Below are 20,886 nucleotides of genomic sequence, written 5' to 3'. Positions count from 1 at the left end.
CAGATAAGCATTTAAGCTTCCGCCTGTCCCTTCTCAAACATTGCTGGAGCTCTTCTTTTTGTTGTTGTCCTTTATGTCTGGTATGACAAGTGATATGATTTTCATTAGGCAACGAATTGTTGTATTTCTGTTGTTTGTTTTATGTTTGAGATAAAGAAATTTTTACGGAGGCTCCAGTTTTGTGTGCCATTAAAAATGACAATATGCAGTCAGTCCTGGCAAACGGGATGATTGGAGTTCTAATAAACAGTTTGATCATAAAACTGGAATTTCAGTGTGTAATTTATTCTGACCTACAGAAATAAGTTACTGGTTCTCAAAAAAATTAAAGTAACAGTTTGCATGGACATTTTGGAGTAGAATAAAAGTAAAAGAATAAATTTAACTAAATGGAGTAGTTTTTACACAATTAAAATTAAGTTGGTTCATCCTAATTAAGCTTGTAGAGTACAAAGCAAATCATGTTGTTTGTATTTCAGTAATAGAGTTTGTCTAACTAAAGACGTCTGATGGCATTTACGCAATAATGGCCAAGTTGAAATAACTTCAAAAGATCCATGCAAATTGTTACCTCAATTTCTTTTTATGTTGAGCAAGCATATCATTTTTTAGAGTGTGTGTAGAAGTCTGTGGGGGAAGCAATAATTTTATTATTATTATTATTATTATTATTATTATTATTATTAATAAAATTGAATTATTAATATTACAAACCCCTTAAAGCCTGTTGTATGATGTTTGATACATACTTTTATGAAACCTCTATCTAATCAATACGATCAATAAATTACTAAAAATAACTTCTGAATACCATCTGATAAATGATAAAAATGCTCTCAAGTGGATTATCAGCTACCAAAAACACCTAAAGTATCAAATGAGATACAAAAAATATTTATGTTACATTTTATTGAAATTTAGATTTTTTTAGATTTCAGTAGAAACTGAAATAAAAATTTCAGTTCCAAAAAATTAGAATTTCTCACTATAATTTGTGTTTTCAGGCTTTAAAGGGTTAATATTAATAATAATCAATAATAATTAAAAGTAATTGAAACAATGATAATTATTAAAAATTAATTATAACAGTTAATGATAATTAATAATATTACAAATAAATTATAATAATGTTAATATTTAATATTTCTTTAATATTTCTTCCATCCTAACCTGTAATCTAAGTCTGACCTCTGACCTCTGTCATAGGGCTGCTAAATGATGAAAAATTGGAAGATTTACTCGTATTATAAAATGAGGTTTCATCTGAGCTTTACGATAACTGGTTTGGTTAAATTAGCAGACAGATGTTCACTGAAATCTGACTTTATATTTTTAGCACAGATGCTGAGTCGGCAGATCTGACCGTCCCGTGTGTCTGATTCGTCTCCGTCATATGGCGTCATGAGCTCTGACACACTCTCTGCTTTGGCCCGGTGACTAAAATCTGCTGGTCTTATTTTGGAGCGTGGGGTTTCTGGGTGAGGACGACAGTAAAGGGAAATAAACGGATGAAAGAGGAAGAAATGAAGAGAAAGGACGAATTCAGGAGGAATTAAAGAGAGAAAAGAGAAGTTAAAGAACATTTCTAAGATCACTGCAGATACTTTTAACCTCCGGGAAGTTTTGATCACCAAACAGTGAAAGTTCACAGAAGAAGAGCTGGAAGTTCGTCATCCTCACCTTCACCGTCCTTTACTGCAGAATGAACAGCCTGTAAACTGAACAGCCTGTAAACAGAACAGCCTGTAAACTGAACAGCCTGTAAACTGAACAGCCTGTAAACAGCCTGTAAACTGAACAGCCTGTAAACAGAACAGCCTGTAAACAGAACAGCCTGTAAACTGAACAGCCTGTAAACAGCCTGTAAACAGAACAGCCTGTAAACTGAACAGCCTGTAAACAGAACAGCCTGTAAACTGAACAGCCTGTAAACTGAACAGCCTGTAAACAGCCTGTAAACTGAACAGCCTGTAAACTGAACAGCCTGTAAACAGCCTGTAAACAGAACAGCCTGTAAACTGAACAGCCTGTAAACTGAACAGCCTGTAAACTGAACAGCCTGTAAACAGAACAGCCTGTAAACTGAACAGCCTGTAAACTGAACAGCCTGTAAACAGCCTGTAAACTGAACAGCCTGTAAACAGAACAGCCTGTAAACTGAACAGCCTGTAAACTGAACAGCCTGTAAACAGCCTGTAAACAGAACAGCCTGTAAACTGAACAGCCTGTAAACAGAACAGCCTGTAAACTGAACAGCCTGTAAACTGAACAGCCTGTAAACAGCCTGTAAACTGAACAGCCTGTAAACTGAACAGCCTGTAAACAGCCTGTAAACTGAACAGCCTGTAAACTGAACAGCCTGTAAACTGAACAGCCTGTAAACAGAACAGCCTGTAAACAGAACAGCCTGTAAACTGAACAGCCTGTAAACTGAACAGCCTGTAAACAGCCTGTAAACAGAACAGCCTGTAAACTGAACAGCCTGTAAACAGCCTGTAAACAGAACAGCCTGTAAACTGAACAGCCTGTAAACTGAACAGCCTGTAAACAGCCTGTAAACAGAACAGCCTGTAAACTGAACAGCCTGTAAACTGAACAGCCTGTAAACAGCCTGTAAACTGAACAGCCTGTAAACTGAACAGCCTGTAAACAGCCTGTAAACAGAACAGCCTGTAAACAGAACAGCCTGTAAACAGAACAGCCTGTAAACAGAACAGCCTGTAAACTGAACAGCCTGTAAACAGCCTGTAAACTGAACAGCCTGTAAACTGAACAGCCTGTAAACAGCCTGTAAACTGAACAGCCTGTAAACAGAACAGCCTGTAAACTGAACAGCCTGTAAACTGAACAGCCTGTAAACTGAACAGCCTGTAAACAGAACAGCCTGTAAACTGAACAGCCTGTAAACTGAACAGCCTGTAAACAGAACAGCCTGTAAACAGAACAGCCTGTAAACTGAACAGCCTGTAAACTGAACAGCCTGTAAACAGAACAGCCTGTAAACAGAACAGCCTGTAAACTGAACAGCCTGTAAACAGAACAGCCTGTAAACTGAACAGCCTGTAAACAGAACAGCCTGTAAACTGAACAGCCTGTAAACAGAACAGCCTGTAAACAGAACAGCCTGTAAACAGAACAGCCTGTAAACTGAACAGCCTGTAAACTGAACAGCCTGTAAACAGAACAGCCTGTAAACTGAACAGCCTGTAAACAGCCTGCAAACTGAACAGCCTGTAAACAGAACAGCCTGTAAACAGAACAGCCTGTAAACTGAACAGCCTGTAAACTGAACAGCCTGTAAACAGAACAGCCTGTAAACAGAACAGCCTGTAAACTGAACAGCCTGTAAACAGAACAGCCTGTAAACTGAACAGCCTGTAAACAGAACAGCCTGTAAACTGAACAGCCTGTAAACAGAACAGCCTGTAAACAGAACAGCCTGTAAACAGAACAGCCTGTAAACTGAACAGCCTGTAAACTGAACAGCCTGTAAACAGCCTGTAAACAGAACAGCCTGTAAACAGAACAGCCTGTAAACTGAACAGCCTGTAAACTGAACAGCCTGTAAACAGCCTGTAAACTGAACAGCCTGTAAACTGAACAGCCTGTAAACAGCCTGTAAACAGAACAGCCTGTAAACTGAACAGCCTGTAAACTGAACAGCCTGTAAACTGAACAGCCTGTAAACAGAACAGCCTGTAAACAGAACAGCCTGTAAACTGAACAGCCTGTAAACTGAACAGCCTGTAAACAGCCTGTAAACAGAACAGCCTGTAAACTGAACAGCCTGTAAACAGCCTGTAAACAGAACAGCCTGTAAACTGAACAGCCTGTAAACTGAACAGCCTGTAAACAGCCTGTAAACAGAACAGCCTGTAAACTGAACAGCCTGTAAACAGCCTGTAAACAGAACAGCCTGTAAACTGAACAGCCTGTAAACTGAACAGCCTGTAAACAGCCTGTAAACAGAACAGCCTGTAAACAGAACAGCCTGTAAACAGAACAGCCTGTAAACTGAACAGCCTGTAAACAGAACAGCCTGTAAACTGAACAGCCTGTAAACAGCCTGTAAACTGAACAGCCTGTAAACTGAACAGCCTGTAAACAGAACAGCCTGTAAACTGAACAGCCTGTAAACTGAACAGCCTGTAAACTGAACAGCCTGTAAACAGAACAGCCTGTAAACTGAACAGCCTGTAAACTGAACAGCCTGTAAACAGAACAGCCTGTAAACAGAACAGCCTGTAAACTGAACAGCCTGTAAACTGAACAGCCTGTAAACAGAACAGCCTGTAAACTGAACAGCCTGTAAACTGAACAGCCTGTAAACAGAACAGCCTGTAAACTGAACAGCCTGTAAACAGCCTGTAAACTGAACAGCCTGTAAACAGAACAGCCTGTAAACTGAACAGCCTGTAAACAGCCTGCAATCAGAACAGCCTCTGTTTCTGCAGGAGAATAACTCCCTAACTACAGACCTACTTCCAAAAAGCTGGGTCACTGTGTGAACTGTAAATAAAATCATAGGTTGTTTAATTCAAAATCTCAAATAAACATTTTTGATTTAATCGTATTTAAATGTATTTTACCAGAAGAATCTCAGTCAGATTAAAAAATCTCCTTTACAAGGACAGACAGAATTACAGACGTGGAATATAAAAACTATTATCAGTCGATCACAAAGTTCTCTACACACAAACAGAAAAGAGCTCAGCCATAACTCTGGGTTAGGATTAACCCCGTAGATTAGACTGGAAAAAATACAGAAGAAAATGATGCTAAAATAAGAATTAAACAATTAAATACAGCTCAATAAAACTGAATAAAATAAGAATTAAACAAAAAAAGAAAAGTTTGTAAAGTTACGATAAGAGGATTAAATACTAAAGACAATCCTGACATTAAAACCAGAGAGAGAGAAATATTAAAACTCTCAGACAAATTCAGTTAATGATGTCAAATTTAAACGCCAGACTCGGAGGTCGGTCTGGAGTTTGCATTTAAAAACATGAACATCAGGTGTGGCCCTCAGGTGTTCAGGTGAGACGGGGCCGTGGGAATAAAACAAAGCCTCACCCCCAGTTTTAGTCCTGACTTTAGGATCCGGGAACAGAGAACTTCCTGAGACCTGAGGACTCTACTGGGCTCACAGAGTAAAAGCAAATCTGATAAATAAGAAAGGCTGAGACCGTTAAGAGCTTTAAAACCAGTAAAAGAATCTTAAAATCTATCCTAAAGGAGACGGGTAGCCAATGCAGAGACCTTAGACCAGAGTAATGTGTTCTCTCTTTCTGGTCTGATCCAGCCGAGTTCTGGAGGAGCTGGAGCTGTGAAATATTCTTAAGAGGGAGACCAGAGAGAAGAATGTTAGAGTAATAATTCTACAGGTGAAGACAGCATGGATTAACGTCTCTGCTTTAGCTTCAGAGAGAAACTCTGGCATGTTCTCTAGATCAGTCCGACCCCAAAATAAAGGTTCCAGAGACCGGGGACCCCCCCGTACCTGGAGGTGGTTGAACACAGCCATGAACAGTCTAGAACAGCCATGGGCAGACACATTCTTGTGTAGAAAGCATCCTAAAAATGGGTTCAAATCCCTTTTGTTAAAAACAGAACTAAAGTGGGTTAATAATGGCAAAAATGGTGGGAAAGGTGGTGAAACTGGATTTTAAAAGTAGCAGAAATGGATTAGAAGTGGCTAAAATGTTGTAAAATTGGCAAAAAAAAAAAAAAAAGCAAAAAATCGCAAAAATGGGCGTAGATAGTGGTAAGGGGAATTAAATAGTGGCTTGAATGACTTTAAATTGGCAAAAATGGGTGAAAGATTTGGTGAAATGGGATGAATTATTGATATAAACTGGCAAATAGGGTTAACTGAGACAGAAAAATGGGCAGAAATTGGCAGAAATGGGTTAAACTGGCAAAAATGTGGTTGAAATGGGTGTAAAATGTGGTAAAAAGTGGTTAATAGAGGCAATAATGGGTCAGCAGAGGCAACAACAGGTGTAAAGTGGCGAGATTTGGTTAAGAAGCGGTAAAAACAGACAGAAGAAAGTGGTGGAAAGGGTTTGAAATCAAACAAAAACGTGTTTTAAGTGGCAAAAATGTGTTAAAATTGGCAAAATTGGTGTGAAGTGGCAACAGTGTCATTTAAAAAATAATCTTGGCTTTTTTAGGGCATGCTGTGACCCCCTCTCAGTGTCTCATGACCCCCATGGGGGTCCCGACCCCAACATTGAGAACTACTGGGTTAAAAAAAAAGGCAAAATTGATTGAAATGGCAAAAATGTGGTAAAGTTGGTGAATGGGATTTAAAAGTGGTGAAAAATGGTTTGAACTAGCAAAAATGGGTCACCTGAGGCAGAAAAATGTGCAACATTTGGCAGAAACTGGTCAAACTGGCAAAAATGGGCATCACAGATAGTGAAATGTGGTTAAAGTGGGCGCTGAACGTGGTAAAAAGGGGCTTATAGTGCTCATATTAGGTCAGAAGCAACAGTAGGTAAAAACTGACAACAAAGTGTGAACAGTGTGTTTGAATGTGTTAAAACTGGTGGGACAAAGGTGAGGAAAACTGGTTAAAATCAGGAAAAACTGATGTAAAGTGGCAATAAAGGGTCCAAATTGTGCAAAAATTGATGAAAGTTGTCAATGATAGTAAAAGAACTGGGTGGAGAAAGTGGTTAAAAAGTGTCACAAATAGATATTTTCAATATAAAAACCCAGAACAGTTTGAAACAGGAACAGTTTTTGCTGATAATGCATTTTATTTTTTATTTAACTCATTTTAGCTTCTATTTTCATTAAATGGTTTAAATGTACAGTTTGATATTATTTAGAAAAATATTCTCTGTTTTTGAAGGCAGGTGGCGACCCTCCTCTCAGTGTCTCGCGGGGTCGCCAGCGTTGAGAACCCCTGCTCTAAATGATAAAAAGCTTCATGGCAGACATGTGGTTCAGATCTGAATCAGATAAACACCGACATGTTCAGTCCGCACGGATATAACGACAGAGTCTGGAGTCTGCTGACCGGTTTCTGCACCAAACACTAGAACCTGAGTTTGTCCTGGAAAACACAAATCAGACAAATCCAGCAAGCAGAAAGTCATCAGTCAGCACGTCTACAGCCTGATGCATCATCCTCCAACACCGTTCACTAATCCTCTAAAGAGACCAGATCCCCCACACAGACTTCCTCCTGCAGGAGCAGCAAACCTGAAACTCTCACTCATTTACAGAACAGAGAGCAAAAGTGAAACTGGTGACTGAGTGAGGGTGAGGGTGGTAACGTCTAGAACTTTTACATAAATGCGATCACATAAGAGTGAGGGAATACCTTTAAAATAAGGACATACCAGTGCTTCTGTCAAAGAAGGCCAACCAGCTGGATCATAGAGTCCAGCGAAGGGTTAAGGACTCAGACTGCTGATGAACCCCATGGGAAACCGTGTCCAGAGATTTACAGCATTGAGAAGAAGAATGCATGCACAGAACATTATGATAATCAATCAGAGGCATGTAAGCTGCAGAAACGAGTCTAAAGAACAAGACTTCATCCTGAAATTAACCCCAGACCCAGATTTAGACGCCAAGGACGTTTAAATGTTAAAGAATCATCAACCAGAAACCAACGAGACGGACTCAGCCACCAGTCTGAAAAACTGAGAGTAAGCACTTTCAGAAACATGTTCTCCAAGACTTTGAATCTCCTCCATCTACAGTCCAGAATATAATCAACAGATCAGAGAATCTGAAGAAACCTCTGACAGCAAGGGACAAGGCTGAAGGGGCCCTCAGGGGCCCTCAGGGGCCACGTCATTAAAAACAGGCATGACTCTGTAGTAAAATCACTGCATGGGCTCAGGAACATTCCAGAAATCATCGTCTGTCAACACAGTTGGCCGTGCCATCCATGGAAAACTGTTCTGTGGTCAGAGGAAACATGGAAAACTGTTCTGTGGTCAGAGGAAACATGGAAAACTGTTCTGTGGTCAGAGGAAACATGGAAAACTGTTCTGTGGTCAGAGGAACCAGAGAAGAATCCTGCGTGAACAGGATCCAGAGATCAGTGTCTGCCATCCACTAAAGACAGACATTTAAAATAGTCAGAGAAATAAAGCCAGTCCAGAGAGGACTGGACCATCAGACAGAGACCTGGAGGAGACTCCTCATAGACCAGAAACACAGGAGGCCAAATCCACCAGGGAGACTAAACCACAGAGAATCCGGACTACAAACAGACCGGTTTCATAGCTGGCCTATTTTTAGCTCTCCTCTATTCAAAGTCCAGAGTTTCAGGTCAGACCACATGGAGAAGCTGACTTCATTCTGACTCACCTCAGTATTCAGCTTTAAACTGCTTTAATTATGATGAACCAGAACTCACTGACTTGGTCTACACGTGGACCTGGTCTACACGTGGACCTCTGTGTTATTATTGTTATTATTATTATTATGTTAACAGCATACTCAGGATCATCTGGGCTTGTCTATCTAACGTGTTGTTTGCTGTTCTGAGTAGAAGTGATGAGTTATGGAGGAAATGATGTTTTACTTCATTAATATCATCTGAATATTTGAATGTAAACTATTTTATGTTCTGGACCCCAGGATGAGTAGCTGTGGCTGAGCCAGTGCTGATGGGGATCCCAATAAACAATAAACAACAATAAAACAATAATCAATAAAAACAATAAAGTGTAATAAAGGAGTTTAAGATGTTCTGCTCCCTTTAGCTGGAAGAGTCTAAAAAGAGTTTAAAGGGGAAGTTAGAAACCTGCAGTCAGACTCTGCTGATGCTCTGTCATTTATAATGGGGTTAATTCTGGTAAATATTAAATAATTTAATCATTATTGTGTTTCTTCATTTAGACTTTTCTGTCTGCTGCTTTCTCAGCCTGAGATTTTGAAAAAGAGATTTTAAGAAAAATATATATTTATTGTTATAGTTTTAATTTTAATTAGAGTTTTTCCCCACAGACATTTATCTTTCTGTTTATCTATTTTAGATTGTACGTGGTTACTGCCCACTCTATGTTTTTAGACCTGGTTATATAGAAGTGATCAGACGGGCCAGTCTGCTCACTGGAATGAAGGAAAGAACATGAACTACATCTCTGTTACTGACTCATAATCTGGTCCATTAAAACTTTATTTATTTATCTATTTATTTGTTTGTTTATTTGTCTATGTTTTTATTTATTTTTTTATTTATCTATGTATTTGTTTATTTGTTTGTTTGTTTTTTATTTATGCATTATCTATGTATTTATGTATTGTTTATTCATTTGTTTATTTATGTATGTATGTATTTATTTTTATTTATGATTTTATCTATCTATTTATTGTTTGTTTATTTATTTATGTATGTTTTATCTATGTATTTGTTTGTTTGTTTGTTTGTTTGTTTATTTATGTATCTATTTTTTATTTATATATTTTCATTTATTATAGTTAAGTTATCATTATAATCGTAATTATTATTATTATTATTATATTTATAATAATTATTATTATTATCATCATCATTATTATTATCATCATCATTATAAGTATAATTATTATTATTATTATCATTATCATTATCATTATCATTATTATTATTATAATCATCATCATCATCAATCATCATTATCATTATCATTATTATTATTATTATTATCATCATCATCATCATCAATCATCATTATCATTATCATTATTATTATTATTATTATCATCATCATCATCATCAATCATCATTATCATTATCATTATTATTATTATTATTATCATCATCATTATAAGTATAATTATTATTATCATTATCATTATCATTATTATTATTATCATCATCATCATCATCATCATCAATCATCATTATTATTATCATTATTATCATTATTTTTATCATCATCATTACAAGTATAATTATTATTATTATTATCATTATCATTATCATTATTATTATTATTATTATTATCATTATCATCATCATCATCATCATCAATCATCATTATCATTATCATTATTATTATTATTATTATCATTATTATCATTATTATTATCATCATCATTACAAGTATAATTATTATTATTATTATCATTATTATTATCATTATTATTATTATTATTATTACCATCATCATCATCATCATCATCAATCATCATTATTATTAGCATTATTATTATTATTATCATCATCATTATAAGTATAATTATTATTATTATTATCATTATCATTATCATTATTATTATTATTATCATCATCATCATCATCATCATCAATCATCATTATTATTATCATTATTATCATTATTATTATCATCATCATTATAAGTATAATTATTATTATTATTATCATTATCATTATTATTATTATTATTATTATCATCATCATCATCATCATCAATCATCATTATTATTATCATTATTATCATTATTATTATCATCATCATTATAAGTATAATTATTATTATTATTATCATTATCATTATCATTATTATTACTATTATTATTATTATCATCATCATCATCATCATCAATCATCATTATCATTATCATTATCATTATTATTATTATTATTATCATTATTATCATCATTATAGGTATTATTATTATATTATTATTATTATCATTATCATTATTATTATTATTATTATTATTATCATCATTATAAGTATTATTATTATTATTATTATTAGAGTTACAGGTCAGTGAAATCCTGAATCACAGAGTCATCCATCCAGTCCTCTCTGACCTGATCAGTCCTCCTCCATCACCTTTAGTCCACCTGAACACAGATTCATAGACAGCAGCTCCTGCTGGGTTCAGAGCTACTGAGACTCCTCTGAGCATTTCAACAGGACTGTAGGGAAGACCGGAACTTTCTCACATCGATAAAATCCCAGTAGTAGCATTAGAAAAGCCTTCATTAAAGCTAAAATCTCAGTGATTGAGTCCAGGAGAGGAAAACTAGAGCCAGACTGATGTTAACAGTAAAAAGGTAAATCTGTGACTGTCCTGTCTGTGAGTCCTTAAAGGTCAATGACACATTCAGTTCCTTTATTCTCTGATTTCTAACCTGAGCTAATGTTAATGACATTATTATGACCTTTATTTATTATTATTATCACTTAAACCCTGAAATGTGGTTTGATGATATTATTCTGTTATTTCCTGTTAAATCTGGGTTAGTCCAGTCTGCTGATGGATCTTCTATGGTCCCACTGACCTCTACTGTAAACGATTTATCCTCCTGGATGCTGATTGGCTGATTATCGTATAAACCCTCAGCTCATCATCAGATGTATTTTCTGGAATAATATCAGTCAGTCTGTGCTCACGGTTACGGTCTCTGGTCCGCTTTCACTGCTCACAAGTTTTACCGGAATACGCTGAATCACTCAGACCCACAGTGCAAATGATCCCAGCAGGCTCCCGTACTCGTCAAACCCCGTTTACCACATTAACACATACAGGAAGAGCTGCAGCAGCCATACATACATCCTCTATCAGTCAGCATGGGGGAGGAGGGGGAGGGGCGAGAAGAAGGAGGAGGAGGGAAGGGGGATGCTGGGAGGACAGGCAAGAGGAAGAGGAGGGGTGGGAGTTCCCGGATACCCCATGATGAAGGAGAAGAAGAAAATGAAGAGGAGGAGGAGGAGGAAGAGCTGCCGTTTCCCGGAAAGGATGACATCATGTGGGCAGAGATGGGAGGAGAGGAAGGAGACTAAAATACAAAATAAAAGTCCCTTTAAATCAAAGAATAAAGATAAAGATGGTTAAAATAATCATAAATATTATGAGTACAATATTGTTGTGTTTACAATCATTAACACTGACTATAAAAAATAACCAAGAAGGACACTCTTTATTTTTAGTATTTCTTATATTTATGTCAGACAACTGTAAGAAAAGGTCGATAAAAAATATCTATTATTATGATTATTTTTATTATTATCATCATTACTATTATTATTATTATTATTATGTTTGCATTAGAAGATCTTAACTAACAGGAATTTCGGTGTGATTTTTATTCCAATGGGACACACATAAATTTCAATATAACTTAATTTTTGACCATAAGGGCAAAAAAGAGATTCATAGCTTCTTTAATTGATAATTAAATTTTTATTTGATCTGTTTGATGACAATATAGAGAAATAGTTTTATCACGTTTTCTTCCATTTAGCTCCATAATAATCCATAAATTATGACCATAAAATAAAAGGCCGTAATAAATAAATGCTTACAATGACAACAGAGCCTTAAACAACAGCTCCTCCTCCTCCTCCTCTTCCTCCCCCTCTGAGCAGGAGCGGATTACGTCACCCCTCGTCTTTCCGGGAAATCTCCTCTCATCCTCCTGGTGGCTTTACCGGGCAACCAGCAGGGAGCCGGGAAGAGACCAGGATAAAGGGCAGCCTCCTCCTCCTCCTCCTCCTGACATCACTTATCGTCAGCGTTGTAATCTCAGTTAAAAGTTCAGGTAATAAAATAAAAGCCTGAAGTGAGACAGGAAACGAGCAGAATGATGTCCTCAGTAGACCAGAGCTGGGAATAAACCGACCCCTTCGTCTGCTGGACTCAGAAATCCACCAGACCCTTTATTTTACCCAGCAGTGAGATCAGGTGGGGTGTAGAATCCTGAATAATAGGCCGGTTATCAGAGGGACACGATCCAGCTGTGAAAGGACCCTGACCTGAGCTCCATCTTGTTCCGATTATTCGGAGGCTGCTCTGACCAAATTCAGATTTCAGCTTCAGCAGAGAATCAGTTTGTTGTTGTGATCATGATGAATCATCGTTGGACAGGACCATTCTGACCAGTCTGTCCTGGCATACTGGGGGAACTGGAGCGTCAGGCTTGAGATTATTAAATGTTGTGTTCATGTTTCTGTAGCCTGACCCCTGACCTCAGGCCTTGTTGACGTGCAGTAGTGCTCACATGATCCTGAGTTTAGCGCTGACACAGAGGCCTCCTGATGTGTGGATGACAGCAGCTTTAGCAGAGGTTTGTGATGAACGTGTCAGCCCTAGTCCACTGACTTCCTCATTTATTTTCACTTTCTTTTCCACTCCAGCTCACTCTCAGAATGACGGACTCTCTGAGCTCCTCCTAACGCTCCATCATAGTGAAACTCAGAGCTCACGTCTGTATTCTCCATCAGCCCACATCAACCACAGACGAAAGTTCACAAACCTGAACCCCCTGAACCCACCGAGAGAGGAATCTGAGCGGGAGGAGGTTAAAATCCTCACACGACTTTTACTTTCAGTGATTCTGGACCAGCGCTCTGTCCTAATGAAGGGTTAATGACTTCCTGTTTGGATCCAGACATGCTTTTATTTTGTATTATTATCCTAATGAAGGGTTAGTGACTTCCTGTTTGGATCCAGACATGCTTTTATTTTGTATTATTGTCCTAATGAAGGGTTAGTGACTTCCTGTTTGGATCCAGACATGCTTTTATTTTGTATTATTGTCCTAATGAAGGGGTAATGACTTCCTGTTTGGATCAGAGAAAGGTACACGTTTGACCTCTGACCGTGTTTAAAGGTGAATGACACACTAAGGAAAGGGTTAATAAAGTATTTGATGACAGGAGTGCCCTAAAGCACCTGAATGAACCCTGATGAATCCTGACATCTCTATCAGAAACACGCTCTGCTGGCTCTCTGCTCTCATGAAGGAGCTCTTCAGAAACTTTAGCTTCTCTCTGCTTTCTTCGTGTTTTTTAAAGGAAACAGCAGGAAATAAATGAGACATGGTACGAGACGAAACACACGATCTGTCTTCCCTCCCCAGTGATCAATATCAGCTCTCCTCTGAATAAAACACTGCTCTCTACATATGAAACAGGCTGTAAACACACCATTAGGTTGAAGAATTTTCCAGACCTTTCCAGACTTTTTAAGACTTTTCAGACTTTTATGACTTTTTCAGAACTTTCCACACCTGAGCTGAGAAAAATTAAAACCATATCTCATTCAGCCAGCAGTCACATATAGAGGTCATGAGATTTCTCAGAGCTGAATAATATGGTTTAATTTATTGTTCATAAAGTTCTAGTTTTTTTTTTAGGACAAAGAGATTTTTCGTTCACACACAACTGAAAATGATGATTTCTGGTACATTTAATGCATTTTTCTATTACAGTGATGTCTATTATCTCATATACAAACCAGCATTTACTCAACCATCACTTTAAAATGTCTACAGATTAAAATGTTCACCTAAAATCATCAAATTAGTCACATAAATCTAGTTTAAATATGAACTTACTGATTAAATGAAGGATGGGGTTACCTAGAAAGGAATCAAAGTTTTTATAAGTGAGGTGACACAGCTCTAAAATCTTAAATATCCCTCATGTAATCCTCCATTTCTCCTGTCTATCCACATGAATCTAAAGTTGGACTGAATTATAATCTTTATTCAGTAAAAGGGAAATTTAAATCAACAGTAAAATTGGTCCCTGGTTTTATGTCGAAGGCTCCAAACAACCAAAGAAGAACTAAACCTGTTTGTTTTATTTTATTTTAAATTAAATTAAATTATTATTTTTTATTTTTTATTTTATTTGTGCAAATACACTACAAGAAAGTAGTGACACAGAATAGTGAACAAGAAACACAAAACATCAAGACAAGACAATGAAATGCTACAGTCGGTAAGGTAGAATATCATGTTCAGAGGTGTTTGATCAGGAGTTCTTCTTTCTTTCTTTTGTGTGTGTGTGTGGGGTGGGTGGTAGGGGTGTGTGTGGGTGTGTGTGTGTGTGGGTGTGTGTGGTGGTGGTGGTGGGGGGGGTGGTTGAAAAATAAAAATTAAAAAAAACAAAAAACATATATGTCTAGAAGAAAGTCTGGAACTGTGTTTGTAAGGAGCCAAAATGATATAAACACAACAACATACAGAAAATGAAAGAGTATCCAAAATAAATCAATAAGAAAATAGTAATAATAATAATAATAATAATAATAATAATAAAACTAACTAAAAAAAGGCAACAGTATTCTACTAAATTATGGTAATAATAGTAACTTGTGATAATGATTAATAATAATTCTAAAATAAATACAATAGAATATTAATGTAAATAGATTTTGTGGTTAAAAAAAGCAGATACAGGAAAGACAAGAGGAAAACATTTGTTTATGTTTACTATAATAAGCTGCAAATGTGATGTAAATAAACAGGATATTGTCATATGTCATTAAACAAAACAAGAAAACAAAAGGAGTAATTGTGTGTGTGTGTTTTGTGTGTGTTTTGTGTTTGGGGGAGGAACCACTGCTGGAGTACTATGATGAGCTGATTGAATTTCTGGAGAGTTTCCAGGTTGAATCTTGAGATTGTGAGTTCTGTTTGGTGGAGAGTTTGTCTAGCGGGGTGTAGTTGAGCAGAAGGTTTTTCCAGTGTGTGATAGTTATGGTGTGTTTTGATTTCCAGTTCATGAGGATTGTTTTCTTGGCGATAGTCAGCGCCACGAGGAGTGATTGACCTTTTTCTGGATTTAAGTGGACTTTTGTTAGACCTCCTAGGAGGCAGAGTGAGGGGGCAGAGGGATGAGGCAGTGAGGTGGTGAAGTGTTGTACAGGTGTGCAGTTCCAGAGGGCGTGAAGGTAGGTGGCTGTGTGTTTTGGGAGCAGTGTGTGCAAGTGTCAGATTGTGCTAAAACCATTTTAAACATCCGGTTGCCTGTGAAGTGAACTCTGTGCATGATTTTGTATGGTGTTAGCCGAATGTTGTTATTGTCACTCATGTAGAAGATGTTTTTGATCATTTGGTTCCAGAAGTCAGCGTTGGGAGTGATGACCAGGTCCTGTTCCCATTTTTGTGCCGGTAGTGATGGAGTTTCATCTGAGTAAGTTATGATTTTATATATTTTGGATAGTATTTTCTTTGTAGTGTTAATTTTGATTAAATTTGAAGCTGGAGGAGGTCGGTCTAGATTGATGCGTGTTATGTTTAATTTTGATTTAAGACAGAGCTTGACATTGACACCCACCAACTAGCCAAATGTGGGTGGATTTTGGCCGGGGCGGGTAGCAGCGTGACTCTAACCAGCCACGATGGCGGTTTGAATTTATCGGTGTCACAACTTACACTTCTGTCTGAAAGTGCTTGTCAGTTAGCCCTCATGATTTAGACTTCTTACAGAGACCGTTCAGCACATAAAAGCTCAAATTTCCCTCCAAAATAACAGAAAAGTGGCTTGTTTCTCTATCCATTCGTGCGTTTTTATGCACGAATGGATACAGCCCAAGGGATTTGCAGCTGTATGATACACATAAATGCGATACACGCATATACAGACACACAAACGCACAGATGTGTTGGCAAAGTAGACTGAAGGCTTCTCTCTGTTTAGGGAAAATGTTTCAGAATAATGGAGGATAAACTCAGACCTGAACTTTCTCCTCCTCCTCTGTGTCCATGGAGGATCAACGCTGTTGGTGCGTGTGCGCACTCCAGCTGTTTTTCTGATGCTTGTGCGAGCCAGGGCGGGCAGTGTGTCTGGGCATGGTTTGATTAATACTCCATCTATTCTTTCTTTGTTGAGGGTGATCCAAACCATAAAACCTACTGAAAGGCGCTCATATTTTAAACGTTATTAGAACCTTTAATACGTTTGTATAATAATTTGTCGTATATCGATAATTAACAGATATAAAAGAGGAGAGAAACTGCCAAACTTTAAATCAGTTCACTGAGGCAGTGAGAAACAGAGTCAGAAGGATAAAAGTCTGTAACTGATCACTCAGGAGTCCAAGAGAATTCAACTAAACGGTGATTTTTTTTTTGCTTCTAATTTCAAACAACAGACAGTACAGTTGTTTAATGTTCCCCAAACCTGAGGTTCATGCAGTCATCTATAATTCAAACAGATATTTTTGTTAATTTTAGACACACATGAAGACATTTCTACCATACAGTTTAAAGGAGAATAGAGGGGAGGACAGGGGAAGTTTGACACTCAACATTCTTTGGTGGAGATTTGTCAAAGTTAAAATTAGAGATGTCTTGTAATCTGCTGGAGGTTTTCCTAATAAACAGCCAATTAAAAGTATTTTAATATTAGCATAAACTTAATATCCGTTCAAGAAAATATAAAAATTTAAGAGTCTTGACTCTTAGATGTCTCTAACAGTGAAGTCTGACACACGTCTCTGCAGTGTGCTCTTTCATATGTACAGAGAGGTGCTTTATTAAGAAGAGAGCTGATATTGATCATATTGGTGAGGGAAAGTTGAGCACGTGTGTCATATCATACCCTTAGTACCAAATTTGGCATATAGCTCATAATTTCCAAACACCGAAATTGTGGCAAGTGGAAATACCAAGTGGCTAGTAAGTTTGCAAAACTACTAGCCACTGTGGCTGGTGATCAAAAAAGTCAATGTCAAGCCCTGATTTAAGAGCTGATTTAAGTTGTAGATATTCTAGAAATTGATTCCTCCCAATGCTGAACTTCTGGACCAAATCAGAGAATGGCAGAATGGTGTTAGTGAAGATGTGTCCCAAGTGAGTGACGCCTTTTTGAATCCATGAGAGAAAGCTGATTGTTTTTTTTTTTATTAATAAGAAAGTCCGGGTTATTCCAAATTGGGGTGTATTGTGATGGACTGAGGGTGGAGTTTGGGATTTCATGGAACTTCCACCGGGCTGTCAGAGCCGTTGATATGGATAATGATTTAAATCATGGACAACGTTTGATTGATTGACTGAGGAAAGGTAGATCTGAGATACTGAGGTCTGAACAGAGGGTCTTTTGGATGTCGATACATGGATTGTTTGGTTGAATGTTACAGGTCCATTTCTGTGTGTGCTGAAGTTGATTGGCTATGAAATAATGACAGAAATGTGGGGCATCTCCTCTAAGTTGTTTGGGTTTTTGCAGTGTAGTTAACTGGATTCTCGGAGTCTTATTGTTCCAGTAATATTTTGAGATGGTGGAATCCAGTCACTTGAACCAGGAGAGGGGAGGTTGAATTGGGATCATCCAAACCTCTCCAATGTGGGAAACAGGAAATCCCAGCTCACCCTGTCAAATGCCTTCTTGGCATTGAGGGATACTATTAATGTGTCTGTTGGTTGTTGTGATGAATATGGCATTAAATTGAATAACCTGCATGTATTACTGGATTATTTCCGACCTTTTATGAAACCAGTTTGATCTGGGTGAATAATAGAACAGATGACCTTTTCTAGTCTGTGAGCTAGAGCTTTACTCATGATTTTTAAATCTGTATTGATTAATGAGATGGGGCAGTAAGTGGATGGTAAAGTCGGGTCTTTATTGGGTTTTAAGAGGAGAGATATTGTGGCTGTATTCATGTGAGATGGTAGTTTTGATTTTCTTTTAATGTCAGGGATCAATTTATTGAAAATGGGTGATAAGATGGACCAGAAGTGTTTATAAAACTCAGCAGGAAAGCCATCAGGGCCGGGTGCTTTATTGTTTTGCATGTGATTAATTGAATAACTCTTCCATTGTTATTGGCGAATCAAGTAGTTCTTTTTGTTGTGTGGTAAGTTGTGGAAGGTTAATATCGTTTAAGAATGAACTGATATCTTCTTGATTTTTTTGGTTGTCTGTTGAATAAAGATTTGCGTAAAATTGGTGAAAAATTTCATTTATCTCATCATAATTTTGTGATGGCTTTCCTGCTGAGTCTTTAATGACTGATATTGTTGTTTTTTCCTGGTTCTGTTTAATTTGATCTGCCAGGTATTTGCTTCAAGTATTTGAGTATTCAATTTTTCATGTCTTTACCTTTGAAACAAAAACATATTTTTCTTGTTTATCATTTCATTAAGCTGTGATTTGTATTTTCTAAGTTCAATTTGTAATATTTCTGATGGACTGCTGCAGTTTTTTTATCATCTAATTCCTTGATTTTCTGTTCCAGATTTGTTTCTTGTTCTTTTTCTTTTTGTTGACAGAGAGTGATGATTTCTGGTACATTTAATGCATTTTTCTATTATTACAGTGATGTCTACTATCTCATATACAAAAAAGCATTTACTCAACCATCACTTTAAAATGTCTACAAATTAAATGTTCACATAAAATCATCAAAATAGTCACATAAATCTAGTTTAAATATGAACTTACTGATTAAATGATGGTTGGGGTTACCTAGAAAGGAATCAAAGTTTTTATAAGTGAGGTGACATAGCTGTAAAATCTTAAATATCCCTCATGTAATCCTCCATTTCTCCTGTCTAGCCACATGAATCTAAAGTTGGACTGAATTAAAATCTTTATTCAGTAAAAGGGAAAATTTAAATCAACAGTTAAACTGGTCCTTAGTTTTATGTCGAAGGCCCCAAACAACCAAAGAAGAACTAAACCTGTTTGTTTTATTTTATTTTAAATTAAATTAAATTAAATTAAATTATTAAATTCATTTCTTTTCTTTTTTTTTGGAATTCATAATGAGATCCTCTAGCTAAAAAGGTTCAAGTGTAAATGTTATATTGACTCTAAATAAGTCCTAGAGTTTAATGAAGCTGTAAATATTAAAGAAATATGATTTTATTGACTCTAAATCAGTTCTAGAGTTTACTGAAGACCTAAATGTTAATTCAACCTGATATTCTGATATTTGTGTCCTATTATTCTGCTATGACGGTCTTTCTCTCTGCTGGTTGCTGCGTTGGCAGAGGCACGTTCATCAGTAAAAATAGAGAAGGAAATATTGAGCCGTGAGTTAGCGCTCTGATCATGTGGTATTAATAGTCCACGGGGTCAGTGGTGACTTCACACCACAGCATCAATCTGGATTACAGCTCTGACCCCTTAAACTCTTCAACACGTCTGTCTGTTTAAACTCTCATTTTCCTCCTGATTATCTGACCCTCTATCATAAAAACACTGTAACTCACATGAGACCTCCATATGGCATTAGAGGGAACTGGGGGGGGGCTGGAGTACACCAGTATTCACAATAACAGCATCATCAGAAATATAACACTGGGTCAGTCACTCTGACTCCATCAGGATCACTCTGATCATTAACTTCAGGAGGTCAAAGTCACTGATCAGACCTGATGACTCTGTCATTGATTTTAGATCATTTAGGATCAGTTTAAGTTTATAGACCATGATGGACCATGATGGACCATACAAACAATGATGGACCATGATGGATCATACAAACAATGATGGACCAGGGTGGACCATACTGACCATGATGGACCATAGAGACCATGATGAACCATGATTGACCATGGTGGACCATGATGGACCATGATAGACCATGATAGACCATGGTGGACAATGCTTTAGAGTGAACTAACTCCATCATCATAAACCTCTGGGCCAATGATGACGGTTAATTCTGCTGAGGAAGAGTGAACTAACTCCATCATCATAAATCTCTGGGCCAATGATGACGGTTAATTCTGCTAAGGAAAAGTGAACTAACTCCATCATCATAAATCTCTGGGCCAATGATGACGGTTAATTCTGCTGAGGAAGAGTGAACTAACTCCATCATCATAAATCTCTGGGCCGATGATGACGGTTAATTCTGCTGAGGAAGAGTGAACTAACTCCATCATCATAAATCTCTGGGCCGATGATGACGGTTAATTCTGCTGAGGAAGAGTGAACTAACTCCATCATCATAAATCTCTGGGCCGATGATGACGGTTAATTCTGCTGAGGAAGAGTGAACTAACTCCATCATCATAAATCTCTGGGCCAATGATGACGGTTAATTCTGCTGAGGAAGAGTGAACTAACTTCATCATCATAAATCTCTGGGCCAATGATGACGGTTAATTCTGCTGAGGAAGAGTGAACTTACTCCATCAACATAAATCTCTGGGCCAACGATGATGGTTAATTCTGCTATGATTTGTCCCTTTTCTGTCAGAAAGATCTT

The sequence above is a fragment of the Cheilinus undulatus genome, linkage group 14, assembly GCF_018320785.1.
Source record: "Cheilinus undulatus linkage group 14, ASM1832078v1, whole genome shotgun sequence".
NCBI lineage: Eukaryota > Metazoa > Chordata > Actinopteri > Labriformes > Labridae > Cheilinus > Cheilinus undulatus.
The sequence above is the reverse complement of the archived record's forward strand: the minus strand, read 5'-3'. Positions refer to the sequence as shown.